Raw genomic sequence first — 20,260 nt, forward strand, 5'->3', positions numbered from 1 at the left:
ATCATAGGAGTCCCAAAAGAATAAGACAAAAAGAAAGACCATGAGAAAATACTGGAGGAGATAACAGTTGAAAACTTCCCTAAAATGGGGAAGGAAATAATCACCCAAGTCCAAGAAACCCAGAGAGTCCCAAACAGGATAAACCCAAGGTGAAACACCCCAAGACACATATTAATCAAATTAACAAAGAGCAAACACAAAGAACAAAAATTAAAAGCAGCAAGGGAAAAACAACAAATAACACACAAGGGGATTCCCATAAGGATAACAGCTGATCTTTCAACAGAAACTCTTCAGGCCAGGAGGGAATGGCAGGACACACTTAAAGTGATGAAAGAAAATAACCTACAGCCCAGATTACTGTACCCAGCAAGGATCTCATTCAAATATGAAGGAGAAATCAAAAGCTTTACAGAGAAGCAAAAGCTGAGAGAATTCAGAACCACCAAACCAGCTCTCCAACAATTGCTAAAATTCTCTAGACAGGAAACACAGAAAGGGTGTATAAACTCGAACCCAAAACAATAAAGTAAATGTCAACGGGATCATACTTATCAATAATTACCTTAAGCGTAAATGGGTTGAATGCCCCAACCAAAAGACAAAGACTGGCTGAATGGACACAAAAACAAGACCCCTATATATGTTGTCTACAAGAGACCTACCTCAAAACAAGGGACACATACAGACTGAAAGTGAAGGGCTGGAAAAAGATATTCCACGCAAATAGAGACCAAAAGAAAGCAGGAGAAGCAATACTCATACCAGATAAAATAGACTTTAAAACAAAGGCTGTGGAAAGAGACAAAGAAGGACACTACATAATGATCAAAGTATCAATGAAGAAGAAGATATAACAATTATAAATATATATGCACCCAACATAGGAGCACCGCAATATGTAAGACAAATGCTAACAAGTATGAAAGGGGAAATTAACAATAACACAACAATAGGGGGAGACTTTAATACCCCATTCACACCTATGGACAGATTAACTAAACAGAAAATTAACAAAGAAACACAAACTTTAGATGATACAATAGGCCAGTTAGACCTAATTGATATCTATGGGACATTTCACCCCAAAACAATGAATTTCAACTTTTACTCAAGTGCTGACGGATAGATCACATCCTGGGCCATAAATCTAGCCTTGGTAAATTCAAAAAAATTGAAATCATTCCCAGCATCTTTTCTGACCACAATGCAGTAAGATTAGATCTCAATTACAGGAGAAAAACTATTTAAAATTCCAACATATGGAGGCTGAACAACACTCTGCTGAATAACCAACAAATTACAGAAGAAATCAAAATATGCATAGAAATGAATGAAAATGAAAACACAACAACCCAAAACCTGTGGGACACTGTAAAAGCAGTGCTAAGGGGAAGGTTCATAGCAATACAGGCATACCTCAAGAAACAAGAAAAAACTCCAATAAATAACCTAACTTTACACCTAAAGCAACTAGAAAAGGAAGAAATGAAGAACCCCAGGGTTAGTAGAAGGAAAGAAATCTTAAAAATTAGGGCAGAAATAAATGCAAAAGAAACAAAAGAGACCATAGCAAAAATCAACAAGCCAAAAGCTGATTCTTTGAGAGGATAAATAAAATTAATAAACCATTAGCCAGACTCATCAAGAAACAAAGGGAGAAAAATCAAATCAATAAAATTAAAAATGAAAATGGAGAGATCACAACAGACAACACAGAAATACAAAGGATCATAAGAGACTACTATCAGCAATTATATGCTAATAAAATGGATAACTTGGAAGAAATGGACACATTCTTAGAAAAGGATTACTTTTCAAAACTGAACCAGGAAGAAATAGAAAATCTTAACAGACCCATCACAAGCACAGAAATTGAAACTGTAATCAGAAATCTTCTAGCAAAGAAAAGCCCAGGTCCAGACGGTTTCACAGCTGAATTCTACCAAAAATTTAGAGAAGAGCTAACACCTATCCTACTCAAATTCTTCCAGAAAATTGCAGAGGAAGGTAAACTTCCAAGCTCATTCTATGAGGCCACCATCACCCTAATACCAAAACCTGACAAAGATGCCACACACACACACACAAAAACTACAGGCCAATATCACTGATGAACATAGATGCAAAAATCCTTAACAAAATTCTAGCAATCAGAATCCAACAACATATTAAAAAGATCATACACCATGACCAAGTGGGCTTTATCCCAGGGTTACAAGGATTCTTCAATATCTGCAAATCAATCAATGTAATACACCAGATTAACAAATTGAAAATTAAAAGGCATATGATTATCTCAATAGATGCAGAAAAAGCCTTTGACAAAACTCAACATCCATTTATGATTAAAAAACTCCCCAAAAAGCAGGAATAGAAGGAACATACCTCAACATAATAAAAGCTATATATGACAAACCCACAGCAAACATTACCCTCAACGGTGAAAAATTGAAAGCATTTCCCCTAAAGTCAGGAACAAGACAAGGGTGCCCACTTTCACCACTACTATTCAACATAGTTTTGGAAGTTTTGGCCACAATAATCAGAGCAGAAAAAGAAATAAAAGGAATCCAAATTGGAAAAGAAGAAGTAAAACTCTCACTGTTTGCAGATGACATGATCTTCTGCATAGAAAACCCTAAAGACTCCACCAGAAAATTACTAGAGCTAATCAACGAACATAGTAAAGTTGCAGGATATAAAATCAACACACAGAAATCCCTTGCATTCCTATACACTAATAATGAGAAAATAGAGAAATTAAGGAAACAATTCCATTCACTATTGCAATGAAAAGAATAAAATACTTAGGAATATATCTACCTAAAGAAACAAAAGACCTATATATAGTAAACTATAAAACACTGGTGAAAGAAATAAAAAAGGACATTAATAGATGGAGAAATATACCATGTTCATGGATCAGAAGAATCAATATAGTGAAAATGAGTATAATACCCAAAGCAATTTATAGATTCAATGCAATCCTATCAAGCTACCAATGGTATTTTTCACAGAGCTAGAACAGATAATTTCACAATTTGTATGGAAAGACAAAAAACCTCGAATAGCCAAAGCAATCTTGAGAAAGAAGAATGGAACTGGAGGAATCAACCTGCCTGACTTCAGGCTCTATTACAAAGCCACAGTCATCAGGACAGTATGGTACTGGCACAAAGACAGACATATAGATCAATGGAACAAAATAGAAAACCTAGAGATAAATCCACACACCTATGGACACCTAATCTTTGACAAAGGTGGCAAGAATATACAATGGAGAAAAGACAATCTCTTTAATAAATGGTGCTGGGAAAACTGGTCAACCACTTGTAAAAGAATGAAACTAGAACACTTTCTAACACCGCACACAAAAATAAACTCAAAATGGATTAAAAATCTAAATGTAAGACCAGAAACTATAAGACTCCTAGAGAAGAACATAGGCAAAACACTCTCTGACATAAATCACAGCAGGATCCTCTATGACCCACCTCCCAGAATACTGGAAATAAAAGCAAAAATAAACAAATGGGACCTAATTAAAATTAAAAGCTTCATCACAACAAAGGAAAATATAAGCAAGGTGAAAAGACAGCCTCAGAATGGGAGAAAATAATAGCAAATGAAGCAACTGACAAAGAGCTAATCTTAAAAATATACAAGCAACTCCTGCAGCTCAATTCCAGAAAAATAAATGGCCCAATCAAAAAATGGGCCAAAGAACTAAATAGACATTTCTCCAAAGAAGACATACAGATGGCTAACAAACACATGAAAAGATGCTCAACATCACTCATTATCAGAGAAATGCAAATCAAAACCACAATGAGGTACCATTTCACGCCAGTCAGAATGGCTGCAATCCAAAGTCTACAAGCAATAAATGCTGGAGAGGGTGTGGAGAAAAAAGGAACCCTCTTACACTCTTGGTGGGAATGCAAAGTAGTACAGCCACTATGGAGAACAGTGTGGAGATTCCTTAAAAAACTGGAAATAGAACTGCCTTATGACCCAGCAATCCCAATACTGGCATACACACCAAGGAAACCAGAATTGAAAGAGACATGTGTACCCCAATGTTCATCACAGCACTGTTTATAATAGCCAGGACATGGAAGCAACTTAGATGTCCATCAGCAGATGAATGGATAAGAAAGCTGTGATACATATACACAATGGAGTATTACTCAGCCATTAATAAGAATACATTTGAATCAGTTCTAATGAGGTGGATGAAGCTAGAGCCTATTAGACAGAGTGAAGTAAGCCAGAAAGAAAACACCAATACAGTATACTAATGCATATATATGGAATTTAGAAAGATGGTAATGATAACCCTGTATGCGAGACAGCAAAAGAGACACAGATGTATAGAACAGTCTTTTGGACTCTGTGGGAGAGGGAGAGGGTGGGATGATTTGGGAGAATGGCATTGAAACATGTATAATATCATATATGAAACAAATCACCAGTCCAGGTTCGATGCATGATACAGGATGCTTGCGGCTGGTGCACTGAGATGACCCAGAGGGATGGTACAGGGAGGGAGGAAGGAGAGGGGGTTCAGAAAGGGGAACATGTGTACACCTGTGGCAGATTCATGGTGATGTATGGCAAAACCAATACAATATTGTAAAGTAATTAATCTAAATTAAAACAAATAAATTTATATTTTAAAAATATTAAATAAAATTGATTGTGGTGATGGTTGCAAAACGCTATGAGTGAGTGAGTGAGTGAGTGAAGTCGCTCAGTCATGTCTGACTCTTTGTGACCCCATGGGCTGTAGCCCATCAGGCTCCTCCATCCATGGAATTTTCTAGGCAAGAGTACTGGAGTGGGTTGCCATTTCCTTCTCCAGGGGATCTTCCCAACCTGGGGATTGAACCCGGGTCTCCTGCATTGCAGGCAGATGCTTTACCATCTGAGCCACCTGGGAATCCCCTATAAAACCATTGAATTGTACACTTTGAAAGGATTCATAATATAATATTTAAATTATATCAAATTGTTTAAAAAAAAAGAAATAAAAGCACATTTTCAGATACTATCCAAGTCCTACCAAATCAGAAACTCTGGTAGTAGGGCCCAGAAATCTGATTTAACAAGGCCTTCAGGTAATACTGATATTTTTTAAAGCTTGAAAGTCACCACCCTATAAGGTTTTACTCTCCAAGTGGGTGTACTGAACTCCCAAGGCGGATAATTTCCTAAACACATACACTGATGGAATTGCTAATTAAGCTCACAGCCTTGCATATTGCAGAAGGGTAACCTTCTAGGCTGATTTTTTTTCAGGACATAAAAGTTAGGAACTTCCCTGATCCAGTGGCTAATAATCTGTGCTCCCACTGTAGGACCCCTGGGCTCAATCCCTGGTCAGGGAACTAAATCCCACATGCCACACAACCAACAGATCCCCCAAATCACAGCAAAAGGATCCCACATGCCACAACAAAGACCCAGTGCAGCTCCCCAAAATTAATAAATTAAAAAGAAAAAAAGACATACAAGCTAGGTTGGACATTGGACTTCGTTTTACATGCTCACATGTTGCCCAGAAAGAGAACATTGGTATTGCAAGAGCATGACCAGACTACAGGATTTCCAACTGTCTTCGTTGAATGCCGAATTCCTTATGACTCTGTATGTGCTGCCGCAGACAGAAAAGATGGGGCTTCAGACCTCCCATTTGACCTCCCATCTATTTGCACAGACCTCCCAGTGCAAATAGAGCATCTGTTTGTTACTGGTTTCTGCACTGGGGTTCTTCATATGATTTCATGTGATAAAGGATTCCATCTCTAAAACCAAAAAGGCTTCCAGATTACTGACATGTCCTAAATGAGTAGAAAAACTTACTCAAAGTTTAGTATTTGTTGTTGTTCAGTCATTAAGTTGTATCTGACTCTTTTGTGACCCCCATGGACTGTAACCTGTCAGGCTCCTCTCTCCGTGGGATTTTTCAGGTAAGAATACTGATATGAGCTGTCATTTCCTTCTCCAGGGGACCTTCCTGACCCAGAGATCGAACCTGCGTCTCCTGCTTTGCAGGTGGATTCTTTATCACTGAGCCACCCCAGAAGCCCAGTAGTTTTATTTATGTAACTCTAAACCCTTTAAGAGTTACATAACTCTGATTTATGTAACTCTAAATCATTTCAAACAATCAAGTGCAAGGTGAGTCAGAGTGATCTGTTGCAAACAAAAGAGTGTCCACTATAAGAAGCAGATTTGTTCCTTTATATATGTGATCTCAGGTGTCTTCACAGTGGCCTTATGACACAGGCACCATTATGTCCACTTGATGGATGACGATGCTGAAGGACAGAGGTTAACTTGCCAGAGGATCACACTGCTAGCACATAATGAAATCAGATTCTATCCTACACAATCTGGCTGCAGACTATGAACCAAAACAATATGTTAAGTTGTTTTTAGCTAAAGTACTGAAATTTCCAAAAGGTTTACTCTAATATGTATGTATGTGTGTATATTGGAGAAGGGATAGGCTACCCACTCCAGTATTCTTGCCTGGAGAATCCCATGGACAGTGACGCCTGCAACCATGGGGTTGCAAAGAGTTGGACACAACTGAGCAACTGATACACACACACACGTGTATATATTACTATAAGTATATACATCTATGAATTCTGGGAGACAAAGGAGTGACATTGTAGCCAGAATGCTGGGACCATCCTGCTGTACAGCCCAAGTTTATCTCCACCGTGGATCACAAAGAGCCTCTGCTACAGATGGGCAGTTAACTGTTCTGATGATTACAAATTACCACAATGCATGACTTCCAAATTTGAGATATTTGTCCTAATATGAATGTGCCCTTGAGAATGTTCCCCACATAAAAAAATCATTCATCAGGCATGTCATGGCAGCATAAAGGCTGAGAACTGACCATTTGCTTTAGAGGGTGTATATTGCTGTTCTGTCCTGATTTTAATTATCTACCAGCCAGAGGATGGTGTGACCTAGTACACCTTTTAAAGAATCTAAAATGTTTGAAAGCTCATAGTGCAGCAAAGAGACAAAAATGTTTGAGAGATTTGGTTGTATGAGTTGTAAAGTCATTTGTTGGAAAAGCAAGAAAACACAAAAATTAAAAAGCAAGAGACTGTTTTTCGCAAAGATGGCGCCAAAGGCAAAGAAGGAAGCTGCTGCCCTTCCAGAATCAAAGCCAAGGCAAAGGCTTTGAAGGCCAGTAAAGCAGTCAGAGAAGGCAATGGCACCCCACTCCAGTATTCTTGCCTGGAAAATCCCATGGACGGAGGAGCCTGGTGGGCTGCAGTCCATGGGGTTGCCAAGAGTCGGACATGACTGAGCGACTTCACTTTCACTTTCACTTTCATGCACTGGAGAAGGAAATGGCAACCCACTCCAGTGCTCTTGCCTGGAGAATCCCAGGGATGGAGGAGCCTGGTGGGCTGCCATCTATGGGGTCGCACAGAGTTGGAGATGACTGAAGCAACTTAGCAGCAGCAGCAGCAGCAACACCAAAGCAGTCCACACACTGCTTTGGAAAGATGTCCACAACCACAGGAAAAGAAGATCTGAGCATTACCCACCTTCCAGTGGCCTAAAACACTGCAGCTCAGGAGGCAGCCCAAATACCCTTGGAAGAACACCCCTGGGAGAACCAGCCTGATCACTGTGCCATCATATGCCCCCTCTCACTGAATCAGCCACAAGGAACACAGAAGACAGCACACTGGTGTTCACTGTGGATGTCAGGGCCCACAAGCACCAAGTTAGTCAGACTGTGGAGAAGCTCTATGCCACCTACTGTGCACCTGAGAGTCTATGTATGTCAGTGCTACTTCCTCAGTTTGTCCCACCCTCAGCTGAGTCCGCAAGTGTGTTCTCTACTGGGTTCATTATCGGGAAGTTGCTGTATAACACAGGGAGCCCAGCCTGGCGCTGTGATGACCTAGAGGGGTGGGCGGGCAGTGAGGCTCAAGAGGGAGGGAGATGATACATATATAATTATGACTGATTCACATTACTGTGTGGCAGAAACCAACACAATATTGTAAAGCAATTTTCCACCAATTAAAAAATATTTTTAAAAGAAGCTCTATGCCATTGAGCCTGGTGTGCTGCAGTCCACGGGGCTGCAGAGAGTCAGACATAGCTCTGCAACTGAACAAATGACATTGACACGATTAAGGTCAACACCCTGATCAGGACTGATGGAGAGAAGAAGGCATATGTTCGTTCAACTGGCTCCTGACTATGACGCTTTGGATGTTGCCAACAAAATTAGGATCATCTCAACTGAGTCCAGCTGGCTAATTCCAAATATAAAACTTTTCACTATATAAAAAATACTGAGAGGTGGACTTCAAATGCTTAGGGGAGCTGGGAACTGAATTTCCCAGAGCAAAATATTCCTCAATCGTCTTTAGCATAGCCATCCAAGCTATCTCAATTCCTAACAATATTCCCAATGTTTTATTAATAAATCTTGAGGAAGGTGGGTAATTTGTTTCTTGAGTTAATTCATTTAATGCATAAATAAACCTCTCCTCAAGCTGATATTTATACACAGAACCTAGCCATATAGATCACTTACATAATCAGGATGCAAGTCAAACTCATCATAACCTCACTGCCTTTCCATCAACATCTCATCGCACAATAAAATATTTGGCTGTTGGAACATCTACATCCACATTCTTTGTATACAGTGTACCCTTTCTCAATACTTCATATATAGACCTTTTTCTCAGTACTTAAAACACATTTGACAATGAGCGACAATGTGGCTTCATGTCACTGTCAACTTGAGGAGAGTTTTATTTATGTATGAAATGAATTAAATCTATAAATAAATTACCCATTTTCCTCAAGATTTATTAATAAAACACTGGAAATATTGTTAGGAGTTAAGTTTAAAAATCTAAGCTTAAGACTGTAAGGGTGATATTAATAAAAATACAGAACGCATGCATGCATGCTAAGTCTTTTCAGTCGTGTCTGACTCTTTGTGACTCCACACACTGTGGCCCACCAGGCTCAGGACCTCTAAATATTCTCTACTCTATAAAGAAATGAGGCTGGCAAAACCTGTCATGATCAACTTTTTGGAACTCTGGAAATTAATCAAAGGCTATAAGCCATCAGGGAACATTTTTTCAAGAAAAACGGCTGAGTTTTGGTAAAGAACAATGAGCTTTGTGGCATTTTTAATTTGCCCTATTCCCATCCCCCTCTCACTCTATGATAATCATGAAAATCAATAGCCCACAATCAGTTAAAAACTGCAGCCTGGGGAACTTTCCTGGTGGTCCAATGGCTAAGACTCCACACTCCCAATGCAGAGGGCCTGGGTTTGATCCCTGGTCAGGGAACAAGATCCTATATGCTTCAGTCGAAGATCCCACATGCTGCAACTAAGATCCACCACAGCCAAACAAATAAATACATAGAATAAATATTTAACAACAACCAAAAATTTTTTTAAAAACACACACACACAGAGCAGCCTGGCAACCACTGAAAATAGCAAAAGGGGCTGATATTCATGCAAGACACGATAGGATAACCAAAAAAAAAAAAAAAAAAGTCAAGGAATAAGATATTTATGTGGGGCTTTGCAATAATCTGATATATTCATGGGAATCTAGAGGGCCATGTAGTTGCATAATAAAGCATAAGCAGTGCATATGTACAGGAGACAGGGATCAAGACGATCCCCATGGAAAACACATGCAAAAAAAAAGCAAAATGGCTATCTGGGAGGCCTTACAAATAGCTGTGAAAAGAAGAGAGGTGAAAGCAAAGGAGAAAAGGAAAGAAAAAGCATCTGAATGCAGAGTTCCAAAGAATAGCAAGAAGAGATAAGAAAGCCTTCCTCAGTGATCAATGCAAAGAAATAGAGGAAAACAACAGAATAGGAATGACTAGAGATCTCTCCAAGAAAATTAGAGATACTAAGGGAACATTTCATGCAAAGATGGGCACAATGAAGGACAGAAATGGTATGGACCTAACAGAAGCAGAAGATATTAAGAAGAGGTAGCAAGAATACACAAAAGAACAGTACAAAAAAGATCTTCACAACCAAGATAATCACAATGGTGTAATCACTCACCTAGAGCCAGACATCCTGGAATGTGAAGTCAAGTGGGCCTTAGAAAGCATCACTACGAACAAAGCTAGTGGAGGTGATGGAATTCCAGTTGAGCTGTTTCAAATCCTGAAAGATGATGCTGTGAAAGTGCTGCACTCAATATGGCAGCAAATTTGGAAAACTCAGCAGTGGCCACAAGACTGGAAAAGGTCAGTTTTCATTCCAATCCCTAAGAAAGGCAATGCCAAAGAATGCTCAAACTACCACACAATTGCACTTATATCGCACGCTAGTAAAGTAATGCTCAAAATTCTCCAAGCCAGGCTTCAGAAATATGTGAACCGTGAACTTTCAGATGTTCATGCTGGTTTTAGAAAAGGCAGAGGAACCAGAGATCAAATTGCCAGCATCCAGTGGATCATGGAAAAAGGAAGAGAGTTCCAGAAAAACATCTATTTCTGCTTTATTGACTATGCCAAAGCTTTTGACTGTGTGATCACAATAAACTGTGGAAAATTCTTCAAGGGATGGGAATACCAGACCACCTGACCTGCCTCTTGAGAAATCTATATACAGGTCAGGAAGCAACAGTTAGAACCGGACATGGAACAGACTGGTTCCAAAGAGGAAAAGGAGTACGTCAAGGCTGTATATTGTCACCCTGCTTATTTAACTTATATGCAGCAGCAGCAGCAGAGTACATCATGAGAAATGCTAGGCTGGAAGAAGCACAAGCTGGAATCAAGATTGCTGGGAGAAATATCAATAACCTCAGATATGCAGATGACATCACCCTTATGACAGAAAGTGAAGAGGAACTAAAAAGCCTCTTGCTGCTGCTAAGGTGCTTCAGTCGTGTCCGACTCTGTGCAACCCCACAGATGGCAGCCCACCAGGCTCCACCGTCCCTGGGATTCTCCAGGCAAGAACACTGGAGTGGGTTGCCATTTCCTTCTCCAATGCATGAAAGTGAAAAGTGAAAGTGAAGTCACTGAGTCGTGTCCAACTTTCAGCGGCCCCATGGACTGCAGCCTACCAGGCTCCTCTGTCCATGGGATTTTCCAGGCAAGAGTACTGGAGTGGGGTGCCATTGCCTTCTCTGAAAAAGCCTCTTGATGAAAGTGAAAGAGCAGAGTGAAAAAGTTGGCTTATAAAGCTCAACATTACAAAAACTAAGATCATGGTATCTGGTCCCATCACTTCATGGAAATAGATGAGGAAACAGTGAAAACAGTGTCAGACTTTATTTTTGGGTGCCTCAAAATTACTGCAGATGGTGATTGCAGCCATGAAATTAAAAGATGCTTACTCCTTGGAAGAAAAGTTATGACCAACCTAGATAGCATATTCAAAAGCAGAGACATTACTTTGCCAGCAAAGGTCCATGTAGTCAAGGCTATGGTTTTCCCAGTGGTCATGTATGGATGTGAGAGTTGGACTGTGAAGAAAGCTGAGCACTGAAGAATTGATGCTTCTGAACTGTGGTGTTGGAGAAGACTCTTGAGAGTCCCTTGGACTGCAAGGAGATCCAACCAGTCCATCCTAAAGGAGATCAGCCCTGGGTGTTCTTTGGAAGGAATGATGCTAAAGTTGAAACTCCAGTACTTTGGTCACCTCATGTGAAGAGTTGACTCATTGGAAAAGACTCTGATGCTGGGAGGGATTGAGGGCAGGAGGAGAAGGGGACGACAGAGGATGAGATGGCTGGATGGTATCACTGACTCAATGGACATGAGTTTGAGTGAATTCCAGGAACTGGTGATGGACAGGGAGGCCCAGGGTGCTGCGATTCATGGGGTTGCAAAGGGTCAGACACAACTGAGTGACTGAACTGAGCTGAACTGAGTGCATATGTTCTGACCACTTCCATTTAACATTGTAAGGAAGGCTCCCAGCAAGAAAGGAAGAAGCAAAATATTTCTATTTGCAGTTGCCATGATTTTATATTTATAAAGCCGTATGGATTTATAAGAAATCCATATATACAGAAAACCAATTGGAGCTAGTAATCAGGTTCAACAAGGCTGTAGACATGAGAAACAACTGCATTTCCATACAATTCAAAGATAAAAAATTTTAAAGTTTATTTCCAATAGCATCAATACAACAAATGCCTTAGGAATAAATTTAACAAAAGAAGTGAAAGACAAATACACTGAAAATTGTAAAACATTATTGAGTGAAATTAAAGATCTAAATAAAAGGAAACACAAACCAGGTTCACAGGTTGGAAGATTTAATGATGTTTAGATTGTGTATGGGTCTCCCAGGTGGCGCTAGTGGTAAAATAACCTGCCAATGCAGGAGATGCAGGAGACCACAGGTTCCATCCCTGGGTTGGGAAGATGCCCTGGAGAAGGGAATGGCAACCCACTCCAGTATTCTGGCCTGGGAAACCCCATGGACAGAAGAGCCTTGTGGGCTACAGTCCATGGGGTCACAAAGAGTCAGCCTCGACTGAGCACAGCACACAGATTAACTAGAGTTTCTTACAGCTGCTGTAACAAATGACCACAGAGTGGGTAGCCTAAAATAACACAAATCTATTCTCTCCTACAGTTGTGAAGGTCAGGAGTCTGAACTCAAGGTGTCCTCAAGGATGTGCTCCCTCAGAATCTTTCCTTGCCTGTTCCAGCTTCTGGTGGCTCCAGGCACCTGTTGATTTGGGGTTTCATGATTCCCGTCTCTGCCTCCATCTTTATAGGGACTTCTACTCTGTGTGTCTAAGTCTTAGAATCTCCCTCTATCTTTATCTTATAGGAACAACTGTCATTGGATTTAGGGCTCACTGTAAATCCAGGATGATCTTATTTTGAAACAATTACATCTATAAAGAGCCAATTTCAAGAAAAATTCACATTCACAGGTTCCAGAGTTTAGGAAGTAATATATACTTTTGGTACTACCATTCAATCCACTACAGGTGAAAGGATTTTCCAAATTGATCTCTGGAATCAAAATGAAATCCTTATCAAAATTCCAGCTGCCCTTTCCCCCCAAGAAATTGGGAAGTTGACCCTAAAGTATTGATATATAAAAATATGCAAGGGACCTAGACTGCCAAAACAATCTGACAGAAAATAACGAAGTTGGATGGCGTACATTCTCCAAGTTCAAAGCTTAATATAAGTTCACTTTAGTCTCTCAGTCATGTCCGACTCTTTGCAATCCCATGGACTGCAGCACACAAGGGTTCCCCGTCCATCACCAACTCCCAGAGCTTGGTCAAACTCATGTCCATCGAGTCGGTGATGCCATCCAATCATTTCATCCTATGTTGTCTCCTTCTCCTGCCTTCAGTCTTTCCCAGCATCAGGGTCTTATCCAATGAGTTGGCTCTTCGCATCAGGTGGCCTAAGAATTTCAGCTTCAGCTTCAGCTTCATCATCAGTCCTTCCAATTAATATTCAGGACTGATTTCCTTTAGGATTGACTTAATATGAAGCTTTTTAAATAATATATACTTAATATAAAGCTTTTAAAAGCTCAATATAAAGCTACAGTAATTAAGACTATATGGTTCAGTTCAGTTCAATTCACTCAGTCATGTCCAACACTTTGTGACCCCATGGACTACAGCATGCCAGGCTTCCTTGTCTATCACCAACTCCCAGAGCTTGCTCAAACTCATGTCCATTGAGCCAGTAATGCCATCCAACCATCTCATCCTCTGTTGTCCCCTTCTCCTCCTGCCTTCAATCATCCCTAGCATCCGGGTCTTTTCCAATGAGTCAGTTCTTCACATCAAGTGGTCAAAATATTGGAGTCTCACCATCAGCATAAGTCCTTCAAATTAATATTCAGGACTTATTTCCTTTAGGATTGGCTGGTTTGATCTCCTTGCAGTCCAAGGGACTCTCAAGAGTCTTCTCCAATACCACAGTTCAAAAGCATCAATTCTTTGGTGCTCAGCTTTCTTTATAGTCCAACTCTCACATCCATACATGACCACTGGAAAAACCATGGCTTTGACTAGATGGACCTTTGTCAGCTAAGTAATGTCTCTACTTTTTAATATGCTGTCTAGATGAGTCATAGCTTTTCTTCTAAGGAGCAAGTGTCTTAATTTCATGGCTGCAGTCATCATCTGCAGTGATTTTAGAGCCCAAGAAAATAAAGTCTGTGACTGTTTCCATTGTTTCCCCATCTATTTGCCATGAAGTGATGGGACCGGATGCCATGATCTTAGTTTTTTGAATGTTGAGTTTTAAGCCAGCTTTTCCATTCTCCTCTTTCACTTTCATCAAGAGGCTCTTTAGTTCCTCTTCACATTCTGCCATAAGGGTGGTATCATCTGCGTATCTGAGGTTATTGATATTTCTCCCACCAATCTTCATCCCAGCTTGTGCTTCATTCAGCCCGGCATTTTGAGTATGGCACTGGCATACAAATAGACAAATAGATTGAGGGAATAGAGTTGAGAATCCAGAAATAAACCCATACATTCCTAGTTTATTGATTTTTGGCAGAGGGGTCAAGACACCTCAATGGGGAAAGAATAGTCATTTCAACAAATGGTGCTGGGGCAACTAGATATCCACACGCAAAACAACGAGGTTGGTCCTCCCCTCACACTATGCACAAAAATTTATTCAAAGTGAATCATAAACCTAAAAAGCTAAAATTCACATTTCTTGAGTAAACTCTTACATAAATATTTATTCCTTTAGATTAGGCAATGGTTTCTTAGCTATGACACTAAAAGCAAAATATAGATAAATTTGATTTAAAATTTAAAACTTTTGATCTGAAATGATACCATCAAGATGGTGAAAAAACAACCCACAAAATAGGAGAAGGTATTTGCAACTCATATGTCTGATAAAGGACTTGTGTCTAGAATATATAATGAACCCTAACAACTCAATTAAAAAAAAATCCAATTTTTCAATGGGGAAATTATCTGAAGAGATATTTTTCCAAAGAAGATATACAAATGACCATAAGGACTTGCAAAGATCCTCTGCATTGCCACTGCCCTTGTAGCTTCCACTGCAGGGGACACAGGTTCAATCTCTGGGTTGGAAAACTAAGATCCTGCATGCCACCAGCAGGGCCAAAATATATATATATATGCTCAACATCATGAGTCCTTGGGAAAATGCAAATACGAATCACGATGGGGTAAACATGTTACTTCTCCACTAAGATGCTTAGAATAAAAAAGACAGATTTAACAAGTATTGCTAAGAAATATATTAAGAAATTGGAAAACTCATACACTACTGTGGGAATGTAAAATGGTGTAGCACTTTTGGAAAACATTCTGGCAGTTCCTCAAAATGTTAAACACAGAACTAACATATGACCCAGCAATTCTGCTGCTAGGTATACATCCAAAAGTGTTGAAAACATATGTCCACACAAAACCTTGTTCTCTAATGTTCACAGCAGTATTATTCATAATAGCCCCAAAATGGAAACAACCCAAATGTCTTTCCACTGATGAATAGAAAAATAAAATGGTATATCCTTACAATGAAATATTATTCAGCATTTAAAAGGAATGAAATACTTAAACATCATGAGTCACAAAAGGCTACATACTATATAATTCCTATAACAGGATATGTCCAGAATAATCAAATCTACAGAGACAAAAGGTAGAGTAATTGTTGGCAAGGATGAGGGAAAATGGAGAGTGATTGCCAATGGGTTTGAACTTGAAGTGATGAAAATATTCTAAATTGCGGTGATGACCACACAACTCTGTGAATATGTTGAAAACTACTGGATTGTACACTTTCAACAGGTGACTTGAATAAAACCATTTGTACAACATTAGAAAATCCAGTAAGGAAACAAGAAGGAAAGATGTAATATCCATACCTGATCTTTACAAATAATTCTATTAATATTTTGATATGTGTATTTCCAGAGTTTTATCTTTCAATTTTTAATAAGATTATAATATACATATACCTTAATGATATTAAAATTTTTAATGTAATTACAATATACATGAGTTTTGGGTTTGTTTTTTTTTTACTGAATAGCTCTTCATCCTTATGACATAAATCCAAAATAATATTTGTAATGACTACTGGAACATTTCATTACCACAATTTATTTAAGCAATCTCCTAATTTGTACATTCAGGTTGCTTTAAATTTTATTATTTCCAACACCTTTAATGAATATTCCTGTAGATAAATTACTGTATACTCAAGATTACATGCTCTGGATTGATTCCTAGAAAGGAAGGTACTGATTAATGGATATGTACATTTCCTCCAAAAAGATTTCTGCTCCCACCAATCATGTATGTGACCATCTGTTTCTTCATATTACTTCTCAAATGCCCCAGCTTACTATCATTTTTTAAAATAATTTAATTCTATTTTATTTTGGGCTGTGCTGGGTCTTCATTGCTGAGCTGGCTTTTATCTAGTTGCAGAGAGTGGTGGTACTCCCTGGTTGTGGTGCGTGGGTTCCTCTTGTTGCAGAGCACAGGCCCTAGGGTGCATGAGCTTCAGTAGTTGCAGCATGTGGGCTCAGTAGTTGCGGCTCCCAGGGTCTGGAGCACAGGTTCAGTCGTGGTGCACAGGCCTGGTTGTAGCATGTGGGATTTTCCCGGGTTAGGGGTCGAACGTGTGTCTCCTGCATTGGCAGGCAGATTCTGTACCACTGAGCCACCAAGGAAACCCCTTACATCATTTTTTCATTTTTGCAATTTCAAGGGTGGAACACAAATTCTTCTAATTTAATTTGTCTGATTATTAATGAGGCTGAACTTCCTTCCTTCTTTCAGCCATAGGTATGTTTTCTTTGTGAATTGGCTATCAGTTAATTTCTTAATTGGGAGTTTGTCTTTTACTATGGATTTATAAGATATTGAGGATTTATCTTATATATATATATGTACATTGCAAAGTTTATTCTTGGGTTATTCACTTTTTAATTTATGTGAGAAGGTTTTAAAAATCTATACAATTTAAAATTTTATTGTCCGAGGTTTCTCTGAAGTCATATTTAGAAATCCTCCCTTACATAGTTACTCATAAAATTTATGATATTATTCATGCCTTTTTCCATAAAATGATTCTACTTTCTCTCTGGCACTGTTTATAACACTCAGTAGCTCTCTATGTTTATATATCTCCAAACATATCCTGTGTCTCTTCTATTTCCATTAATGGTATCACCAGCAGTAGCCAAATTTGTCGATTCTTCCATTAAAATTTAGCTCATGTTCTCCTTTCCTTTTCCATGGCCCTTAGTTAAATCTCCCTAGAGTCATTCTCCTTCCAAATTGTCCTCCACATAGAGTTCTTTTTCAAAATAATATTGCTGCACTGTTCAAAACCTCCAATGACCTGCTTGTTGATTTAAAATAACATCAAATCCCTAGACCCTGTGCTCAATAGCCTCCCCAGTCTGAAAAACCTTTGGGAGGTTGGCTCATCAACGTCTCTGTGCCAAGTCAAGTGCATGCAGTGGGAGTGACATGCCCCAAGGAAACCGAAGATTACAGGCTTCAGATGCCACTTTCAAAACATTTTATTTTACATTTTTATTCTGGTGGAAAAAAGAACTACATATCACAAAATCTGCTAAACATTTGTTTTGGAATAATTTCAGATTTACAAAAAGGTTTAAAAATAGTTCAAAAAATTCTCTGATGCCTTAGGAGATAAATCTTATGCCTCTTCCCAGATTCCCCAAATGCTAACATACTTGACAAATAAACAATGCTTGGTCTACCATCCTCTCCATGTCCCTCTCTCCATGTTTGGACACAATGCTCCTCGTACTGTGGACATGCTCCTATCCTCTTACTGCCTGCTGCTGGTTATGCCTCATTTTTTCAGGAGTCTCTACGCAATCTGCATGAAAAGTCCAAACCCAGGGGCTTTTAGCACTGAAGCTGAGGAAGAGTTGGGCCTCTCCTATTAGAAAGATATACTTGTCAAATCCAAGAGCTGGTGGTCTGTTTCCCACCATGTGGACTGGAATGTGGGGGGTGGGCAAACCATGGGGGAGAGGTGGCTATGGAAAGTGGGGAGGGCAATCCCTCAGAGAAGTCAGAGGGAGTCTGGGACAGAAATCCCCACCCATGCTTACTCCTGCTGGAGTTCTTAGAAATAACTTCATAAAAAACCATGGGGGTGAGGGTGGGAAGAATTGGGTAACTGGGATTGATGCATGTACACCACTGATTCTATGGATAAAATAGATAACTAAAGAGAAGGTACTGTATAGCATAGGGAACTCAACTCAGTGCTCTGTGGTGACCTGAGTGGGAAGGAAATCCGAAAAAGAAGGGGTATATGCATAGTATAGCTGATTCACTTTGCTGTGTAGCAGAAACTTACACCGCACTGTAAAGCAAGGCATTCCCTGATGGTCCAGTGGCTACGACTCCACACTCCAAATGCAGGGGGCCTGGGTTTAATCCCTGGTCAGGGAACTAGATCCCACATTCTGTAAATAAGAGTTTGCACACCACAACTAAAGATTTCACATGCCGCATCGAAGACTGAAGATCCCACGTGCCACAAGTAAGGCCCAGCACAGCTAAATAAACAAAATAGAGACTTGACGATATTTTTTATAAGGGTGGGGGAGAAGCAAAAAAAAAATACTCTCTAACAAGTGAAAATGGAATCAATATTCGACAAAAGATGGCATCACCGACTCAATGGATAGGAACTTAAGCAAACTTCAGGAGGGAATGGGGGACAGAGAAGCTGGCTGCAGTCCACAGGGTCCCAAAGAGTCAGACATGACTTAATGACTGAACAGCAACTATAGATATACACACAGAATGTTCATTCAGCCTTTAAAAAAAGGAATGCTTGCTGTCCTTGACAACATAAATGGACTTTGAGGGCATTATGCTAAATAAAATAGAGGAAGTCAAATGCTATATGATCTCACTTATATTAATGAGTGAGTGAGTGCAGTTGCTCAGTTGTGTCCAACTCTTTGTGACCCCGTGGACTGTAGCCCACCAGGATCCTCCATCCATGGGATTCTCCAGACAAGAATACTGGAGAGGGTGGCCATTTCCTTCTCCAGGGGATCTTCTCAACCCAGGGATCGAACCCAGGTCTCCCACATTGCAGGCAGATGCTTTAACCTCTGAGCCACCAGGGAAGCCCATAGTTAACTCTAAAAGAGCTGAACTCATAGACGTAAAGGATAGAACTATTTTCAGGGGTTGGGGATGGGGAAAGAGATGTTGGTCAAACTTCAAATTCAGAAATTTGAGTACAAACTTCATAAGAGAAATAAGTTTGAGAGATTTAATCAACAATGTGGTGACTAGAGTTAACAACATTGTATTGTATACTTGAAAGGGAGAAGTGATTAAGGTTAGATTTTAAATGTTCTCACAATAACAGCAGTGGTAATTGTGTGAGGTGAAGTACGTGCTGCTGCTGCTGCTGCTAAGTCACGTCAGTCCTGTCCAACTCTGTGCGACCCATAGATGGCAGCCTACCAGGCTTCCATGTCCCTGGGATTCTCCAGGCAAGAACACTGGAGTGGGTTGCCATTTCCTTCTCCAATGCATGAAAGTGAAAAGTGAAAGTGGAGTTACCTGGTCGTGTCCAACTCAGTGACCCCATGGACTGCAGCCTGCCAGGCTCCTCCATCCACGGGATTTTCCAGGCAAGAGTACTTAACCTTATTGTGGTTAACATTTTGCAATATATATGTGTATCAAATCATGACATTGTATACCTTAAACGTACACAATGTTATATGTCAATTACATCTCAATAAACCTGGGTGGTGGTCAGTCAGTCAGTCAATTCAGTTGCTCAGTCATGTCCAACTCGTTGCGACCCCATGAATCACAGCCCACCAGGCCTCCCTGTCCATCACCAACTCCCAGAGTTCACTCAGACTCATGTCCATTGAATCAGTGATGCCATCCAGCTATCTCATTCTCTGTCGTCCCCTTCCCCTCTTGCCCCCAATCCCTCCCAGCATCAGAGTCTTTTCCAATGAGTCAACTCTTCGCAGAGGTGGCCAAAGTACTGGAGTTTCAGCTTTAGCATCATTCCTTCCAAAGAAATCCCAGGGCTGATCTGCTTTAGGATGGACTGGTTGGATCTCCTTGCAGTCCAAGGGGCTCTCAAGAGTCTTCTCCAACACCACAGTTCGAAAGCATTAATTCTTCGGTGCTCAGCCTTTTTCACAGTCCAACTCTCACAT

General features: G+C 39.9%; 1 non-coding gene and 1 pseudogene across 1 annotated transcript; one reads left to right on the forward strand and one right to left on the reverse strand.

Moving 5' to 3' along the window:
* Positions 1–4,873: 4,873 nt before the first annotated feature.
* Positions 4,874–4,945, reverse strand: TRNAC-GCA (transfer RNA cysteine (anticodon GCA)). Its single transcript has one exon. It is a non-coding gene; the product is annotated as a tRNA-Cys (tRNA).
* A 2,208-nt stretch (positions 4,946–7,153) lies between these two features.
* On the forward strand, positions 7,154–8,345 carry LOC138092098 (large ribosomal subunit protein uL23-like; annotated as a pseudogene).
* The last annotated feature ends 11,915 nt before the right edge of the window (positions 8,346–20,260 follow it).

The sequence above is a fragment of the Capricornis sumatraensis genome, chromosome 16 (genome assembly GCF_032405125.1).
Source record: "Capricornis sumatraensis isolate serow.1 chromosome 16, serow.2, whole genome shotgun sequence".
NCBI classification, from domain to species: domain Eukaryota; kingdom Metazoa; phylum Chordata; class Mammalia; order Artiodactyla; family Bovidae; genus Capricornis; species Capricornis sumatraensis.